Source organism: Sapajus apella, unplaced genomic scaffold (assembly GCF_009761245.1).
Source record: "Sapajus apella isolate SASKATOON/1434 unplaced genomic scaffold, GSC_monkey_1.0 scaffold93, whole genome shotgun sequence".
NCBI classification, from domain to species: Eukaryota; Metazoa; Chordata; class Mammalia; order Primates; family Cebidae; genus Sapajus; species Sapajus apella.
In genome coordinates, this window is record NW_022437033.1 from 1,518,170 (window position 1) to 1,538,816 (window position 20,647).

General features: G+C 36.5%; 1 long non-coding RNA gene across 1 annotated transcript; it reads right to left on the reverse strand.

Moving 5' to 3' along the window:
• Positions 1-342: 342 nt before the first annotated feature.
• LOC116535239 lies at positions 343-6,439 on the reverse strand. Its single transcript, XR_004262115.1, has 3 exons — positions 6,317-6,439; positions 3,535-3,537; positions 343-354 (listed from the first exon to the last, which is right to left on the reverse strand). It is a non-coding gene; the product is annotated as an uncharacterized LOC116535239 (long non-coding RNA).
• Between the last annotated feature and the right edge of the window lie 14,208 nt (positions 6,440-20,647).

Sequence of the window (20,647 nt, forward strand, 5' to 3'; positions counted from 1 at the left end):
AAAAAATTCTAAGCAAAAAGAACAAAGCTGGAGGCATCATGCTACCTAACTTCAAACTACAAGTCTAAAGTAACCAAAACAGCAGGGTACTGGTACCAAAACAGATATATAGACCAATAGATCAGGATAGAGGCCTCAGAAATAACGCCATGCATCTACAACCATTTGATATTTGACAAACCTGACAAAAACAAGAAATGGGGAAAGGATTCCCTATTTAATAAATGGTGCTAGGAAAACTGGCTAGCCATATGCAGAAAATGGAAACTGGATACTTTCATTAAACCTTATACAAAAATTGACTCAAGATGGATTAAAGGCTTAAACATAAAACAAAAAAAAAACATAAAAACCCTTGAAGAAAGCCTAGGTAATACCTTTCAGACCATAGGCATGGGCAAAGATTTTAATACTAAAACACCAAAAGCAGTGGCAACAAAAGCCCAAACTGACAAATGGGATCTAATTAAACTTAAGAATTTCTGCACAACAAAAGAAAGCATCAATAGAGTGAACCAGCGACCAACAGAATGGGAGAAAATTTTTCCAATCTTTCCATCTGACAAAGGTCTAATATCCAGAATCTACAAGGAACTTAAACAAATTTACAAGAAAAGACAAAGAACCCCATCAAAAAGTGGCAAAGAATATGAACAGACACTTCTGAAAAGAAGACATTTATGCTACCAACAAACATATGACAAAAAACTCATCATCACTGATCATTAGAGAAATGCAAATTAAAAGCACAGTGAGATACCATCTTACGCCAGTTAGAATGGTGATCATTAAAAAGTCAGGAAACAACAGATGCTGGAGAGGATGCAGAGAAATAGGAACGATTTTACACGTTAGTGGGAGTGTAAATTAGTTCAACCATTGTGGAAGACAATGTGGTGATTCCTCAAGGATCTAGAACCAGAAATACCATTTGACCCAGCAATTCCATTACAGGGATATACCCAAAGGATTATAAATCATTCTACTGTAAAGACACATGCACAAGAATGTTTGTTGCAGAACTATTTACAATAGCAAAGACTTGGAAACAAACCCAAATTCCCATCAATGATTGACTGGATAAAGAAAATGTGGCACATATACACCATGGAATACTATGCAGCCATAAAAGACAATGGGTCATGTCCTTTGGAGGGACGTGGATGAAGCTGGACTCCATCATTCTTAGCAAACCAACACAGGAACAGAAAAACGCAACACCACATTTTCTCACTCATAAGTGGGAGTTGAACAATGAGAACACATGGACACAGAGAGGGGAACATCATACACAGGGAGGGGAACATCATACACTGGGGTCTGTCAGGGGGTTGGGGACAAGGAGAGGGAGAGCATTAAGACAAGAAATGCAGTCAGGGCTTAAAATCTAGATGATGTTTTGATTGGTTCAGCAAAGCACCATAGCACATGTATATCTATGTAACCTGCACATTCTGCACATGCATCCTATAAGTAATAGTATAATAATGATAATAAAGAATTTAAAATGTTTTATAACTTCTGAAGATAAGATTTAAAAAGGTTTTCACAGGTTAACACATATACCACATCAACATTCAAACTGGTATTCCAAAAGCAAAATGAATGAACGAATAAATGAACAAATGAAAGAAGTCCTTCCTATGTATTCTGTAACATTGAAGGCTCAGTATCAACTCTTTGTTCATGTATCCATTCAGCCATACAAAACCATTCAATTTTTCTTTTCACATATTATTTTAGACCTGAGATTAACAATTCATTTGTGAAGATGATAGAGCCAGGCTTTTTCCATAGTCTTCATTTGCCACTTCTCTCACTTAATGGCCAAAATTAAATATCTAATGGCTGGGAAGTGAATATGGGCTTTCATTTGATCAATAGGAGCTCAGAGACCTTTTATTAGTTCCTTTAGTCATCAATGAGTTAGGGTCTGGAACTGTCAACCTATGAAAAAAAGATTCCTAATAAGGGCTACTTAACTGCTTCACAGTGCTATTGAAAGATGTAAGGAGGGTCTTTAAGAGTTTTTCAAATAATAATTCTGTAAAGTACTCAGAGGTATGTAACTCTAGTTTTTAGTGAAAGGTTACATGTTTACATTTAAGAGTTAAAATGAAGCTATATAATTGGTGAGAGAAACTCCACAGATTATAATCAAATCCCAAGTGAGTTTATTGTAATTATATTTAATTCATCAAATGACAAGAAATTTAATAAAGACTAGAACCTGGCACATCTCCTGAATACAGAAAGATTCTGATCAGTCTAGGTTTTACATTTTTCTTTTTCTCATTTTAACTTCCAAATAGAAAAACTGGAAATTAATAGATCTGACCTGAGATCCATTGTGAAGAGAAAAGTTTTAGATTTTTAACGTGTCTTACTTTAAGCAATACACAATTCATTTAAATCAATAGTGCTGAAAGTCTTTTTAGAGTTGTTTTCCAATGTTGTAATGTTGTTTGTGGTTTGGAAAATGAAGCCAGGGCATCTCATAAAGAGTTTTATTATAATCAAAGTAAAACAAGTAAAATGAAATGTTACTTCAAAATCAGAAAAACAGGAAAAATACTGATTGCATGTTGATGAATTCTAATTTATTACACCTGTGATACCTGCCTCTGCATTTTGGATTAGGGAGTTTCCTATCCAGAGAATATCCTCCTGCTGCCTCTTGTCTGGTCAAATCACACTCAGCAAGGCCAAGCTCTATTGCCTTCTTATCTTCTTCCTTTATTTAGCTTTTCATAGCTAATGTAAACTAAAAAATAAAATTCTAAGCCTCCTCAACCATCTGAATGGATCCATCCTCTTGGCCAAGGGTATTCCAGAGTTAATCTGAAAAACTAGTTCAGGTCACTATGGAAAGAGTGTCCAGCATACGTCATTATATCTTTTCCCTTTTTGAATTCAGGAAAAATCAACCATCTTTAGCATCCACAGAGATCTTAAGTCTGATTATAAACATTTATAATCTTTTCTCTTTAAAGGCTGCTACTTGGAGGCATCATCTGCATGATAAAACCCAAGTCTCCACAGACCCTTATCATAATCCAGAAAATCCTTTCTACTGATACAAAATTGCCAATCAGAAAATAGTTAAATTTCCCTTTAGGGCACCAAGTTTTGTTTCTATTTAGAAAGTGTATTCTAAAGGAGCTTCTCCTTTGATTTTTCTCCAAAAATTAAGCTCAATTGGCTTGTTTGTGAATTTGTGTGAGGAACTGAACTGTCATTTTTGTAGCTAAATGACAGATTGGTTCTCCTCAGCTCCAAAGATAAAGAACACTTTGCACCCCCAGCTGAAAAATGCCCCTGGGTGACTGGGGAAGTTGTGGAAATGTCTGGGAGTTGACCCTCAGCAACATGCAGTGGCCCTACAGGGAATCCTCAACAAAATTAGTTTAAAAAGGCTTATGCAGGAAACATATAGCAGCTGGCAACTGCACATTTTCAGCTCTTTTGGAGGTGCTAGACCTCTGGAGAGAGAAACTGAGACATGTAAGAAGGCAGAAACTACTCAGTAGTGACAAACTCTTGAGTCCCACCCACAAGCAGCACACTTTGATCCACTACATTAAATCCTAGGCCACAGCTCAGTTCTTTCTTTTAAGAAAAGAAAATGGGAAAAAAAATAATCAAAGAATGAGAAAAAAACAAGAATGACCCCCTTTCGGTAACCTTGATGGTTTTATGGTGACGCTACTTGCAAGTGTTTTGTAAAATGAACATATTATGGTCTTTTTGTGCACATTTTAACTGACGGACAAATTTAATCAAGGAAAAATTCAGAGCCCAAAAGTCAACCTGCAACTGTTAGGTTCTTAAATTCTGTATTTCTCTATTTTTTTTTTCTGCCTGCTTTAAATCTGTTGTTACTCTTCTACTGAGTTAAAAAAAAAAAAAAAAAAACACTGTTTGGATCCAACCTTGTTTTTTTTTCTTCAAACCAGCGAGTTTGTATTACTATCTCATGGCTACAGTTCTGAAGTAAAATCTATAGGATCTTTGTATGAGTATGTATGTGTGTTCATATGTATGTACATGTATTTTGTTATGTGTTTTGGCCACAAGGTACCAAGATGGTTTAAAGTGAAAGAGTACTCATAAATTAAATAATAAGCCCATATGTTTTTCAAATTCATATGACTTAAAATCTTGAATAAATAAGCTGGCTTTAAAATATTGTTAAAATGATACTAGAAATGTCTTAAGAATTATCAGCATTTTTGTTGCAGTTCTTGATCAAACACTTTAATACATATCCCTGTAGAATACTGTAAGGTGTAAAATTTTGCCATAAGGGTTATAAAATTATAAACTAAATCCAGCCAAGAACAGAGTGACTTTTGCTTGTGTAATTTTTATATAAATAAGACACTTAATATTGTTGGTTAAATAAAACCACCTAAATCCTGAGTTGTTGGTTAAATATCCATGTATTTAACCTTAAGTTTTTACTGAGATAAACACCTGAAATTCATAGGCTACAAATATCCTTAACAGGGAAATAACTTTAAATGATGACTGTCACATATTTTAAGCAGCTTTATTGAGATATAATTCATATACCTGATAATTTATTCATTGAAAGTATAAAATTCCATAATTTCCCAAATATTAACAAAGTTGTACAACAATCACCACAATATAATCTTTGTTTTTCAGTATTTTTGTTTCAGTAGTTTTGGGGAACATGAGGTGTTCGGATACATGAATAAGTTCTTTACTGGTGATTTCTGAGATTTTGGTGCACCCATTCCCTGAGCTGTGTACACTGCATCCAATATGTAGTCTTTTATCTCTCAGTCCCCTCTTACCCTTCCCTCTGAGTCCCCAAAGTCCATTATATCATTCTTGTGTCTTTGCATTCTCATAGCTTAGCTCCCATTCATAAGTGAGAACATATAATATTTGCTTTTCTATTCCTGCATTACTTCACTTAGAATAATGGTTTACAACTCCATCCAAGTTGCTACAAATGCCATTATTGTGCTAACTTACACTCCCACCAACAGTGTAAATGTGTCCCTATTTCTCCACATCCTCTCCAGCATCTGTTGTCTCCAGATTTTTTAATGATTACAATTCTAACTGGCATGAGATGGTATCTTAATATGGTTTTGATTTGCATTTCTCTAATGACCAGCGATGATGAACATTTTTTCATATGTGTGTTGGCCTCATATATGTCGTCTTTTGTAAAGTGTCAACATATATTTTTTTTGACACACAGTTTCGCTGTTGTTGCCCAGGATGGAATGCAATGGTACAGTCTTGGCTCACTGCAACCTCCGCTTCCTGGATTCAAGTGATTCTCCTTCCTCAGCCTCCTGAGTAACTGGGATTACAGTTGCCTCCCACAATGCCAAGCTTATTTTTTGTATTTTTAGTAGAGACAGGGTTGTGCCATGTTGGCAATTTCTGACCTGAAGTGATCCACCCACTTGGCCTTCCAAAGTGCTGAGATTACAGATGTGAGCCACTGCGTCCAACACAAAATATTTGAATAGACATTTTTCAACAGAAGAAATACAAATGGCAAACAAGCATATGAAAAGGTGCTCAACATCATTGATCATCAGAAGAATGCAAGTCAAAACAACAGAGATATTGTCTCACCCCAGTTAAAATGGCTTATATCCAAAACACAGTCAATAACAAATGCTGGCAAGGATGTGAACAGAAAAACAGCCCTTGTACACTGTTGGTGAAAATGTAAATTAGTGTAACCACTCTGATGAACAGTTTGGAGGTTCCTTAAAAAACAAAACATAGAGCTACCATGTGATCCAGCAATCCCACCGCTGTGTATATGCTCAATAAAATGAAATCAGTATATTGCAGTTTACAATATCTAAGATTTAGAAGCACCGTAAGTGTTCATCATCAAATGAATGGATAAAGATAATGTGGTACATATACACAATGGAGTACTATTCAGTCATAAAAAAGGAATGAACTCCAGTCTTTTTCAAAAACACATATGTAACTGGAGATCATTATGTTAGGTGAAATAACCAAGGCACAGAAAGACAAACATTGAATGTTCTCGCTTATTTGTGGGATCTAAAAATCAGAACAATTGAATTCATGGACATAGAGAGTAGAAGGATGGTTACCAGAGGCTTAGAAAAGTAGTGGAGTACTAGGGGGGAAGGCAAGGATTGTTAATTTATACAAAAAATAATTAGAATAAATAAGAGATACTATTTGAAAGTACAATAGGGTAACTATGATCAAGAATAACCATACATTTTAAAATAACTTATAGAGTATAATTAGATGGTTTACAACTCAATAAATAAATGACTGAGGGGGTGGATACTGCATTTTCCATGATGTGCTTATTTTACATTGCATGCCTGTTTTAAAACATCTTATGTACCCCATAATTATATATACCTATGATCTATCCACATAAATTGAAAATAAAAAAAAAAGAAAGAAAAAGTTTGCTGGGTCGAACCTTAAGCCTGGACTGTGCTCAGATGTGGTTTTGTCTCAGCTCAGGTCTCTAGTCTCAATGCTATCCACAAAAGAGGAAATTAAGCCAGTGTAACGAAAACTTACCTCTGAGACCTGTTGTTACCAAAATGACAGTCAATGTGGGGAAGGGGCAAACCCCAATAACTCTTTAAACCAGAGGGTATAATATAAAGGAATTGTTCTATTCTTAGATTGGTTTAGTAAGCTTCCAAAAAACCTTTACTATAATGGATTGTAAAAATAACTAATTTAAGGACATTATACTTAATTTTAAATGCTACAGAATGAAAGAGCATGTTTGGGTTGACACAAGGCCCACAGATTACTATTAAACAATCACTAATGAGTATATGTGATCCAAATGCATAGATAGTTATTCCTAGAGAATGACCAGCCTAGTGGACTGAATAAATGGCCACTATAGGGTCTGTTTACCCTGAGAAGGGGGCTGCCCAACTCTCCCTATAAAATGTCAAGTAGAGCACCTGATGAAGCAGCTGTTATGTTTCATATTCAAGCAATATGGGACTGGATTTATAATGAGCAGAATATTTTCTCACTGAGTATGCCTATTACCCAGTCTATAGTAAATATTAGGGTTAAGGGGGCCACTTTTACATGGCCACCTGAGATGATATTTTTCCTGCAGTATTATATAACTGCTTGACAAGCCTTATCAAATTTGCTACCTCTCATGGGACTTAACAGATACTGAATAAAGCACTAAGGTAACAACAACAACAAAAAAATAGGAAAGACAAAAGGGAGTCAATGCACTCGCTCCAGAAAGGTGACAGAAATATTTTAATGGTTATTAAAAAATAAAATAAAATGAAAATTGATGAATTTAAAAGAAAGATTTCTACAATGCTTTCAAAGGTAGAGTGAACCAAAGGGAACCCCTACTAGTCCCCCGACATAAGAGGCCCTGTACTGGTTTTCTGCATTTGCCTCAGATTGGGGAAATTTTAAAGACATCAAAAGCCAAAGGTTATAATGAAAATCTGACATTTCCTGAGGCAATGTTGAGGCAAGATAAAAATTGACAAAAGAGCCCGAGTCTCTTGGCTCAACTCTGTGCTTGGATCCCTAATATTTTTTCACCAGGAAAGGCAAAATGATCTGAAGGTAGAAAAGAAAACCCCTGGGACCAGAACATAAAACTTATAGGTTATTACAGGATTATGAAATTTGAGATTTTTAAACAGGCTTTATGTAAGGTAGGTGTGACTCCTTTACCTAAATGTCTTATGAAAATGGGTATTGTCTCTAACTGGGGAATGTTTTTCCTGCCTAGTACTATAAAACTGAAGATATATAAATCTGCCCTTTGAGAAATATTAATTGGACCTACTACATTGGAACTAATAAGATTGCCTGAGTCTGCAGAATATAGGATAAAAGCTGAAGTGCTAGTTGAGATAAATCTTCCACTTCATAGTTATTTGTGGAGCATTTATTGGGCCTTATGGCAAAAGACTGTGAGCACTTCCAAAAGACAACTTATGGACTAGAGAATTTCCACTTGGGAATTTATTGCCATGTTATGGAATGGTAAATGAAGCTACCCCTATGCTAATGGAAATAATGGTGCCCCAAAGAGTTCCATGATAAAATAAAAATGGTTTACATAGGATCTTTTTACTTGGGGTTATAGGAGGAGATACACGTGAGCAGGAAGCCTTTTCTCACTCAAGGGCTAACTCTATAAGGGACTGCTAGATTCTACAGTGCCTGATAAACAGCTCTCATCTAACAAGAGTTGCTTAGAGTGTGGATGGCAGTTCCAAGGTGAATAAACGACATCTTCTTTGGAAGTTGCTGCTCTGGTTAAAGAAGAGTCAAAAATATTTTTCTTTTGAGTTATAGTTCAGAGCATTTGGGTAAAGTATGTTTTTGTAAGCAAATTTACCTTTCTCTCTTTGAGTTCCCCCAAATTCAAAAACTGTTCAGGATTTTATAAGTTTAGTAAGAGTGTTTTCCTTTACAACAGAACAATTGGAAACACTGGTTATTTTACAAAGACTTTGAGTAGAGTAACATATTTTTAGGTAAAGTTTCGGCGAAGCTAACTTAAAGGAGTCTATGTGGCCAATGAATTCTTGCTGCACTTTATGCACATAATCAAGCCAAGAATAATAAGCCTAAAACTTATTTTGAAAACAAATTGATCTTACTATAATTTCTCTTTAGTAGAAAAGTAGGACCAGAAAGAGAGAAAAAAATAATTTCAATGGAAGAATCTTACACTTGTTACTAGATTTCAGCCCTGAGTTTTGTTTTTGAGTGCAGATTGAGTCATAAATTATTTCTTTTTTTTTTTTTTTTTTTTAGGAGACGGAGTCTCGCTCTTGTTACCCAGGCTGGAGTGCAATGGCGCGATCTCGGCTCACCGCAACCTCCGCCTCCTGGGTTCAGGCAATTCTCCTGCCTCAGCCTCCTGAGTAGCTGGGATTACAGGCACACACCACCATGCCCAGCTAATTTTTTGTATTTTTAGTAGAGACGGGGTTTCACCATGTTGACCAGGATGGTCTCGTTAGCTACAACAATTCTCTAAAGAGCACCAGATTATAATTTTTCTTCATAATTTTAGTTGTTGCTCTAATGGAACAGATTTCTTTTTCTGTTCTGTCACACAAATACTCTTTTGATTGTCAAAATTTTGTTATTTATCTCACCTTGTTTTGCTACCAAGGAAACCAGAATCATGGTATTCTGAAGACTAGAGATGTGAATCTCCCTCATTTGGCATACTACTGGGCCCGAATTGTTTCAATGCAGATTCCCTGCTGCTAAGATTATACAAACACCCTCACTCTAGACCCAGGGACTATCATGGAAGAGGTGGACATATGAGATTGTAATAGCTGGTTTGAAAGATAAAATTAGTTCAGACCCTCTAGATCAAGAATGAGCACACAGATACCTAACAAGGTAAAACAAGGAACTTTGCCTTCTTACCTTTTCATCTATCCCAACCATAAAGAATTTTCTGCTTTTCGTAGAATTGAAATTATCAGTGGGAGAATATAAAGATACCTTATGACAAAGCCTGCTGGGTATAATACTCCTAGTTATGAAATTCATGCAGATATATATTAAAAAATTTATCAGTCACCTTAGGGCAAATTACTAAAAAACTGCAAAAAGCACTGCAGCACATCCACGATGTGCTTATATGGGTATAGGCTCAAAAAAATGAAATCAGTATAATTTCATTTTTGTTGATAATAGCACAACAAGTCTCTAAAATGACTTAGCTTAAAATATTTTAACAGTGCTTATTTTTTGTATGGCTAATTACTATATATCTGTAACTAAGACTGAGACTCTTTTCGCTCATTCAGTTTTGTAACCTCATCCTAACTCTTTGTTTGTTGGTCTTTTACTTAAAGGTTAATGAATGTCTCTGTTCACATCCATTCCCATCTGGCCTAGAACATTTAAATTAGCTAAAAGTCTTTTCATTGTAAGTCCCTTGGACATGGGGGAAATTCTACCAAGGGACAGAATGAACCCAAAGCAGGCAGTCATGCCACCCTGGCAATGCTATGGGAAAAAAAAGTAGGTGGTCACTGATGTTCCCTCTGGCAAATCTTGGCTGGAAAGAGGAGAATTTATACCTAAAAGTTAAATTCTTTATGTATATATGTATGTATATATGTATATATTTTTATTGTACTTTAGGTTCTGGGGTACATGTGCAGATCATGCAGGATTGTTGCATAGGTACATACACGGCAATGTGGTTTGCTGCCTCCATCCCCCAGCCATCTATATCTGGCATTTCTCCTCATGTTATCCCTCCCCAACTCCCTACCCCCCACTGTCCCTCCCCTATTCCCCCACTACAGACCCCAGTATGTGATGCTCTCCTCCCTGTGTCTGTGTGTTCTCATTGTTCAACACCAACTTATGAGTGAGAACATGTATGGCTTTTTCTCCTGTTAATCTACCTATTGTCTGTTTATTTCCAGCAAATCATCAGAGGACAGAGGATAAAGGCGTCCTGTTATTCTTACAAAATCAAGGGAGAGAAAACATTTATATAGATCATGCAGCTAGACTAGTGAAACTAACAGAACTAGAAATGGAACACTCCTCCTAACCATCTAAGTGGTGGTGCTTTATTCGATGAAATACCATTCTTATTAGCAAATTATCCCTCATCTAAGATCCTGCAGCCATTTTCTGTGAATCATTTAAACATCAGTCATGACTAGCCTATGTCCTCTCTCATATTTCTATTTTTTGTCATTTTTTATCTTTACCACATTTGTTCCATTTTCTATGTTGACAGTGGGAATTTTTGACTTCATTGTAATCTACTAGTAAGCAAGATTTTATGCTTCCTTGTTTATGCCCTCTTTCAGAATGTATCAACCAGAAAGATGTGTATTAAATAGAAACCACATATCAACTAAGTTTTATTTAATCATTTCAGAGGTGGCCATTAACTTTTTTTAAGATGTCAATATGTGGAATTGCCTTGAATTAAGGTTGCACAAAAGATTTTCTTGCAGAAAGATAAATATTTAAAAATAATGTTATCAGAGTTCATTTAGGTGAAAAAAATTTATCTTTTTTTCTGTTATACTTTAAGTTCTGGGACACATTTGTAGAACATGCAGGTTTGTTACTTAAGTATACACATATGATGGTGGTTTGCTGAACCCATCAAGCTGTCATCTACATTAGGTGTTTCTCCTAATACTATCCCTCTCTTAGTCCCCCACCCTACAGAAAGCCCCAGTGTGTGATGTTCCCCTCCCTGTGTCCATTTTATTCTCATTGTTCAACTCCCACTTATGAGTGAGAACATGTGGTGTGTGATTTTCTGTTCCTGTATTAGTTTGCTGAGAATGACGGTTTCCAGCTTCATCCATGTCCCTAAAAAGGACATGAACTCATCCTTTTTATGGCTGCATAGTATTCCGTAGTGTATACTATAGTGTAAAATAGTGCCATTTTTTTTTTTTAATCCAGTCTATCATTGATAGACATTTCGGTTGATTCCACGTCTTTGATATTGTGAATAGTGCTGCAATAAACATACATCTGTATGTGTCTTTACAGTAGAATGATTTATAATCCTTTGGGTATATACCCAGTGATGGGATTGCTGGGTCAAATAATGTTTCTGGTTCAAGATCCTTGAGGAATTGCCCCACTGTCTTCCACAATGGTTGAACTAATTTACACTCCTACCTGCAGTGTAAAAGTGTTCCTATTTCTCCACATCCTCTCCAGCATCTGTTGTTTCCTGACTTTTTGATGATCACCATTCTAATTGGTGTGAGATGGTATCTCATTGTATTTTTATTTGTATTTCTTTAATGACCAGTGATGATGAGCTTTCATCCATATGTTTGTTGGCTGCATAAATGTCTTCTTTTGAGAACTGTCTGTTTATACCCATAACCTACTTTTAACTGGGGTTGTTTCTTTTTTTTTCTTGTAAATTTGTTTACATTCACTGTAGATTCTGGATATTACCTTATTGTCTGATGGATAGATTGCAAAAATTTTCTCCTACTCTTTAGGTTGCCTGTTTGCTCTGATGATAGAAAGTTTTTAATTTAATTACATCTCATTTGTCAATTTTGGCTTTTTTTTGCCATTGCTTTTGGTGTTTTAGTTATGAAGACTTTGCCCACGCCTATGTCCTGAATGGTATTGCCTAGGTTTTCTTTTAGGGTTTTTATGGTTTTAGGTTTTACGTTTAAGTCTTTTATCTTGAATTAATTTTTGTATAAGGTGTAAGGAAAGTGTCCAGTTTCAGTTTTCTGCATATGGCTAGCCAGTTTTCCCAAACCATTTATTAAATAGGGAACCCTTTTCCCATTTCTTGTTTTTGTCAAGTTTGCCAAAGATCAGATGGTTATAGATGTGTGGTATTATTTCTGAGGCCTCTGTTGTGTTCCATTGGTCTATATGTCTGTTTTGGTACCAGTCCCATGCTGTTTTGGTTACCTTAGACTTGCAGTACAGTTTGAGGTCAGGAAGGGTGATGCCTCCAGCTTTGTTCTTTTTGCTTAGGACTGTCTTGGCTATACAAGCTCTTTTGTGGTTCCAAATGAAATTTAAAGTAGTTTTTTTCTAATTATGTAAAGAAAGTCAATGGTAGATTGATGAGTATAACATTGAATCTATAATTACTTTGGGTAGTATGGCCATTTTCATGATAGTGATTCTTCTTATCCAGGAGCATGGAATGTTTTTTCCATTTGTTTGTGTCCTCTCTTATTTCCTTGAGCAGTGGTTTGTAGTTCTCTTTGAAGAGATCCTTTATATCCCTTGTAAGTTGTATTCCTAGGTATATAATTCTTTTTGTAGCAATTATGAATGGAAGTTCACTCATGATTTGGCTCTCTGTGTATTATTAGTGTATAAAAATGCTTGTGATTTTTGCACATCGATTTTGTATGCTGGGACTTTGCTGAATTTGCTTATCAGCTTAAGGAAGTTTGGGCTCAGATGATGGGGTCTACTAAATATACAGTCATGTCGTCTATAAAACGAGACGATTTGACTTCCTCTTTTCTTATTTGAATACCTTTTATTTCTTTCTCTTTTTGTATTGTTTGGAATAGTCTCAGAAGGAATGGTAGCAGCTCCTCTTTGTACCTCTGGTAGAATTCAGATGTGCCTCTATCTTATCCTGGGCTTTTTCTGGTTGGTAGACTATTAATTACTGATTCAAATTCAGAACTTGTTATTTTTCTGTTCAGGGATTCGACTTTTTTCTGCTTTAGTCTTGGCAGGGTGTATGTGTCCAGGAGTTATTCATTTCTTCTAGATTTTCTAGTTTATTTCGTAGAGGTGTGTATAGTATTCTCTGATGGTAGTTTGTATTTCTGTGGGATCGGTTGTATCACCTTTATCATTTTTTTATTGTGTCTATTTGATTCTTCTCTCTTTTCATCTTTTTTAATCTAGCTAGTGGTCTATCTACTTTGTTAGTCTTTTCAAAAAATCAGCTCCTGAATGTATTGATTTTTTGAAGGGTTTTTTATGTCTCTGTCTCCTTCAATTCTGCTCTGATCTTATTTCTTGTCTTCTGCTAGCTTTTGAACTTGTTTGCTCTTGCTTCTCTAGTTATTTTAATTGTGATGTTTGGCTGTCAGTTTTTGATCTTTCCCGCTTTCTGTTGTGGGCATTTAGTGATATAAATTTCCCTCTAAACACTGCTTTACCTGTTTCCCAGAGATTCTGCTATGTTGTGTCTTTGTTCTCATTGGTTTCAAATAACTTATTTATTTCTGCCTTAATTTTGTTATTTACCTAGTAGTCATTCAGGAGTAGTTTGTTCATTGTCCGTGTGTTTGTGCGGTTCTGAGTGAGTTTCTTAATCCTGAGTTCTAATTTGATTGCACTGTAGTCTGAGACATGGTTTGTTATGATTTCTGTTCTTTTGCACTTGCTGAGGAGTATTTTACTTACAATTATGTGGTCAATTTTAGAATAAGTGTCATGTGCTGCTGAGAAGAATGTATATTCTGTTTATTTTGGGGTGAAGAGTTCTATAGATGTCTACTAGGTATACTTGGTCCAGAGGTCAGTTCAATTCCTGAATGTCCTTGCTAATTTTCTCTCTTGTTGATCTAATATGGACGGTGGGGTGTTAAAGTCTCCCACTGTTATTGTGTGGGAGTCTAAGTCTCTTTGTAGGTCTTTAAGAACTTGCTTTATAAATCTGGGTGCTCTTGTATTGGGTGCATATATATTTAGTATAGTTAGCTCTTCTGTTGCATTGATCCCTTTACCATTATGTAATGCCCTTCTTTGTCTTTTTTTTTTTTTCCCCATATTTAGTGCTTCCTTCAGGAGCTCTTGTAAGGAAGGCCTGGTGGTGACAGAATCTCTCAGTATTTGCTTGTCTGTAAGGATTTTATTTCTTCTTCACTTAAGAAGCTTGCTTTGGCTGGATATGAAATTCTGGGTTGAAAATTCTTTTCTTTCAGAATGTCAAGTATTGGCCCCCACTCTCTTCTGGCTTGTGGCATTTTTGCAGAGAGATCCACTGTTAATCTTATGGGCTTCCCTTTGTGTATAACCCAACCTTTCTCTCTTGCTGCCCTTAACATTTTTTCCTTCATTTTAACCTTGGTGAATCTGATGTGTCTTAGGGTTGCTCTTCTTGAGGAGTATCTTTGTGGTGTTCTCTGTATTTCCTGAATTCGAATGTTGATCTGTCTTGCTAGGTTGGGGAAGTTCTCCTTGATAATATGCTGAAGAGTGTTTTCCAACTTCTTTCCATTCTCCCCATCACTTTTAGGTACACAAAATGAAACATAGTTTTGGTCTTTTTACACAGTCCCATATTTCTTGGAGGCTTTGTTCATTCCTTTTCATTCATTTATCTCTAATCTTGTCTTCACACTTTATTTCATTAAGTTGATCTTCAATCTCCGATATCCTTTCTTCTGCTTAATTGATTCGGATATTGATACTTGTGTATGCTTCACGAAGTTCTCGTGCTGTGTTTTTCAGCTCCATCAGGTCATTTATGTTCTTTTCTAATCTAGTTATTCTAGTTAGCAATTCCTCTAACCATTTTTCAAGGTTCTTAGCTTTCTTGCATTGGGTTAAAACATGCTCCTTTAGCTTGGTGGAGTTTGTTATGACCCATCTGAAGTCTACTTCTGTCAATTGGTCAAACTCATTCTCTGTCCAGTTTTGTTCCCTTCCTGGTGAGGAGTTGTGATCCTTTGAAGAAGAAGAGGCATTCTGATTTTTGGAATTTTTATCTTTTTTGCACTGGTATTTCCTCATCTTTGTGGATTTATCTACTTCTTCGATGCTGGTGACACTTGCATGGGGTTTTTGTGTGGATGTCCTTTTTGTTGCTGTTGATGCTATTCCTTTCTGTTTGTTAGTTTTCCTTCTAACAGTCAGGCCCCGCTGCTACAGGTCTGCTGGAGTTTGCTGGAGGTCTACTCCAGACCCTGTTTGCCTGGGTATCACCAGCAGAGATTTCAGAACAGCAAAGATTGCTGCCTGTTTCTTTCTCTGGAAGCTTTGTCGCAGAGGGGCACCTGAGAGATGCCAGCTGGAGCTCTCCTATATGAGGTGCTGACCCCTGCTGGGCAGTGTCTCCCAGTCAGGAGGCATGAATGTCAGGGACCCGCTTGAGGATGCAGCCTGTCCCTTAGCAGTGCTCAAGCACTTTGCTGGGATATCCGCTACTGTCTTCAGAGCTGGCAGAGAGGAACATGTAAGTTTGCTGAAGCTGTACTCGCAGCCACCCTTTCCCCCAGGTGTCTGTCCCAGGGAGATGAGAGTTTTATCTATAAGCTCCTGACTGGGGCTGCTGCATTTCGTTCAGAGATGTCCTGCCCAGAGAGGAGGAATCTAGAGATGCAGTCTAGCTACAGCTGCTTTGTGGAACTGCAGTGGGCTCTGTTCAGTTTGATCTTCCTGGCATTTTTGTTTACACTGTGAGGGGAAAACTGCCCACTCAAGCCTCAGTAATGGCAGACTTCCCTCTCCCCCACCAAGCTCCAGCATCCCAGGTTGACTTCAGACTGCTGTGCTGGAAATGAGAATTTCAAGCCTGTGGATCTTAGCTTGCTGCGCTCTGTGGGGATGGGATCCATTGAGCTAGACCACTTCGCTCCCTGGCTTCAGCCTCCTTTCCAAGGGAGTGAAAACTTCCATCTCACTGGCATTCCAGGTGCCACTGGAGTATGAAAAAGAAAACTGCAGCTAGCTCCGCCTCCTGAGGGGCTGGGATTACAGGTGCCCATCACCATGCCAAGCTAATTTTTGTATTTTTAGTAGGGATAGGATTTCACCAGGTTGGCCAGACTGGTCTCAAACTTCTGACTTCTCAAACTCCTGACCTGATCCACCTGCCTTGGCCTCCTAAAGTCCTGGGATTACAGGTGTGAGCCACTGTGCCCATCCAGAAAATGGTTTCTTATTTCTTGTTCAAAGTGGGTAAGTGTTGATAAAAAGTAAGAAAATAAATTAAAAAAAAAAGCCAATGTGTGAGCATCTTAATATCTATTTATTAAGGCCTTACCTCCTTCAGAAAGAGTTTGAGGTAGTATATTCACTACCTACTTTTGATCACAAGCAGCGAAAACTCGCTGTGTTAGATACACCCATGGCGACCCCAAATGAATCACACTTTTGTACAATCCTCTCCACTAAGTCTATACGGGACCTGTGACTTGCTACTAACTGTTACTGACCCAAATCATTATCTCCTCAGTCAACTCAGTAAAGTCAAATAACCACATTGAGATTTTACAATGGGAGAAATAAGGGCCTTTATTTGCAGGGTACGAAGCAAGGACAATCAGGTAGCTCATGCTTAAGAGGTGACCTTCTTGATGGCTTATAAGCAAAAATTTTTAAAGGCAGCAGTAAGCTTCAGGAAAGCAGAAGTTACAGGCATTATAAATCAGTACATGGTGTTATACATCGGTTTGGCCTAAAAAGGGCATTTTGAAGGGGAAATGGCGATTTAAAGATTATAGGTAGATTCCAAGTCTCTGATTTGCGATTAGTAAAGGAAACTTTGTCTAAAAACTTGAGGTCAGCAGAAAGGAATGTTATGTTTTTCTCATACAAAAGATAGCATATTGAATATATTGGTATGCCTTTTAACCCATATAACACTATATATAATTACCTTTCATATTATATATTGCTACAAAATCATGTATCATGAATGAGTGAATATTATTTATAATCTGTCTGTATTATTTTTATTCATACATCAAATATTTATTCAGCACCTGCTGCATGCCAAACAGTGTCTTAGAAATTGAAAATATATGAGTGAATAAAACAGACAAAAGACCCTGTCCCCATTGAGCTTCTATTCTGAGTACGTGTGTGTGTGTGTGTGTGTGTGTGTGTGTGTGTGTATACAGACAAAATAATGAATGAGTAAATTGTATAATGCTTAGAAGGTGGTAAGTGCTATGGAACAAGATAAAGACAACTACAGAGAGTAGGAGTAGATGGAGAAGGTCATGCTTGATGAAAGGCATCTTTGCAGATATCTTGAAAAAGAATATCCAGATAGGGAAAGAGCCAGTACAGAAGCCCTATACACAGAAAGGTAAGAATGCCAGCGTAGCTGAAATCTAGTGTTCCATAGGAGTATGGGCAGTAATAGGAGTTTGGAAAAATAATTAATGTAAGTCAACATCTTGTAAGCCATCACAAGCCAGGGCTTTTATTCTAAGTAAAATGAAAAGTTTTCTACCACTTGGATAAGGATGGTAGCCATGCAGGCCCTTATGTTTACATATATATATATATATTTTTTTTTTCTTCTTCTTCTTTTTTAAGACAGTCTCACCCTGTCACCCAGGTGGGAGTGCAGTGATGCGATCTTGGCTCACTGCAACCTCTGCCTCCTGGGTTCAAGCGATTTTCCTGCCTCAGCCTCCTGAGTAGCTGGGATTACAGGAATGTGCCACGTGCCACCACAACCAGCTAATTTTTATAGTTTTAGTAAAGACAGGGTTGCACCATGTAGGTCAGGCTGGTCTCAAACTCCTGACTTCAAGTGATCCACCTGCCTTGGCCTCCCAAAGTGCTGGGATTACATGCATGAGCCACCGCCCCTTGCCGGATTCTGTTTCTATTTTTACGTACAGTAAAAGAGCTTCCCAGCAAACTTATACATATATTTGTACATTTATTACTCAGATTATAACACCTTTTATATCATTATTTATAATTTTCTATTGATCTATCATATTTTGACTGTTATGTATAATCTCTGCACTGGACTGTGCTGTGTTTTTATCAATTTTCTTTCTTTTTCCTGCCTATTTTTTAAAAAATTCAATTTATAGAACTTCCCCTTTTGTACAGTTTGACGTCATGATTACACACAAAGCCTCACAATTGCTTACTTTTCTATTATAGATAATATTTTTGTGGATATACATTATTTTATTTCATATAGTGCTTTACCTGACTTTAGTTTCTTGTTTTGGTTATTTCTTGATATATTGTTGCCTATTGGTGTGTGTGTGTGTGTGTGTGTGTGTATGTGTGTGTGTGTGTGTGTGTGTGTTATTGTTACTATGTTTCTCATAAGTAGCTCATTTTAGGATAAAACAACTGAAAACCTGAGGATATATTTTTAAAATAAGATAGTTAATGAATGTTCATTTGTCATCACTAATATTATGTTTGGTTTTCCTTCTCCCATTTTCTTATAACCTGACTTTTATTGCTTCTTATTTTAAAATTTCCATTTAGATGTTATCCTTCAGTTTTATTGAGGTATAACTGACAAATAAAAATTGTATATATTTAAGGTATACAATGTGATAATTTATGTACACATTGTAAAATAATTACCACCATCAAACTAATTAACATATCTATCATTACACATGGTTAACTTTATGTGGTGAAAACGTTCAATATCTTCTCTTAGTAAATTTCAACCATAATATACAATATTATTGCCTAGACTTTTTACAGGAATTTTTGTTTATTATTACTCACTGTCTTATTGAAAAGACAGGCATTCTGAATTTAATTCCAGAAGTGGTCATCTCAAAGCTTTTCAAAACATTCTTAATTTTATTTACTTATTTATTTTTGTTTTTTCTTTTATTTAAAGATGGGGTTTCACCATGTCGGTCAGGCTGGTCTTGAACCCCCGACTTCAGGTGATCCGCCCGCCTTGGCCTCCAAAGTGCTTGGATTACAGGTGTGAGCCACCATGCCCGGCCAACATTCTTAATTTTATATTGAACTTGCCACTAAAGTGAAAATAATAGAATAATGTTTTTATTGTTTATTGTAGAAAAACAGTTAACAAATGTCATCCACCCCTTTCTTCATTTCTGCAGTCTTTTATTTATCCTGTTATGATGACCTTTTTTTTTTTTTTTTTTTTTCTTTTGAGATGGAGTCTCACTCTGTCACTCAGACTGGAGTGCAGTGGCATGATCTCAGCTCACGGCAACCTCTGCCCTTGGGGTTCAATTGATTCTCTTGCCGATAAGTTTTTAAAATGAAAAGCATCTTACTCAAACTAAATATATAATCAAATATATAACCATATTTAGAAAAGTTATTTCTACCCAGTTCCATATATTTTATTGGATTTCATACTTAAGCAGTTTCTTCCATAAGTGATACTGTCATTCTTTAGTTCTTCAATTATTCGTCTTTTTCTTTCTTCTAAGGCATTTAAGTAATTTCTTGGGAAAGCATAATTTCTGAAAATTTGAACGTCTGATTATGACAGCCTCATGCTTCAATCCCTTCAGTTGTTTCTCACTATGATCTCACCCCCTCTATGTTTGACCTCATTCCATACCATTTTATTTCCTTTTTACACCATCTTGACCACATTGTTCCCTTGTCACTTTTCAAACACACCAAGCATGCTTCTGCCTTGTGGCTTTTTCTCTGTCATTTGTGTCTGGAATGATCTTCCTTAGGGTTTGCATAGCTTCATCCCACACTTCATTCTGGTTTCTGCATGGAGAAATCTTATTAGAGAAGTCTTCTTTTTCACTCTCTATAAAATAGCAACACTCCACTCTTCACAGTAGTGCACTTTAATGCTTTTGCACTATTTTCTTTTATTTGTAGCACTTATACTACTCGGCATCATATGTTTATTTATTGTCTATCTCCTTCCACTGGAAGTAGAGTTTATGAGAGCTGAAACATTGCCTGTAGTCTTCATTAAGTTATTGCTCATACCTACTACAGTCTATGACACATGGTAGATTCTCAATAAAGAGGCTAAGACTCAATAAAGAGTGACTCTCAACAAAAGAGACTAATGCAATAAGAGCTCTCACATATTTTTTCAATGAAATAATAAATTAAATTTATTTCCATGGCCTTTAAGTGGGGTGGCTATTTGATATAGATATTGAATTTGGTGGTAATTTTCTTGAACATCTCTTAGCAGTGTTACAACTCTGCCTGGCCCTGCTGCTTTGCCAGTGCTCGTGTTTTTTTAGTTTGCTCAAATCCTAGGTCACTACAATGACCTAATAAGTTTCAAATATTTCTGGCCTATGTCCGTTAGTAAGCATACGACTATAATATAATTTCTGAGCCCCGTAGCTCCTCATGTTCATCTCACACCTTCTGAATAAAGAATGTTAAGGTGGATTTTGTTTCTCTCCTACTTACATAAAAGATG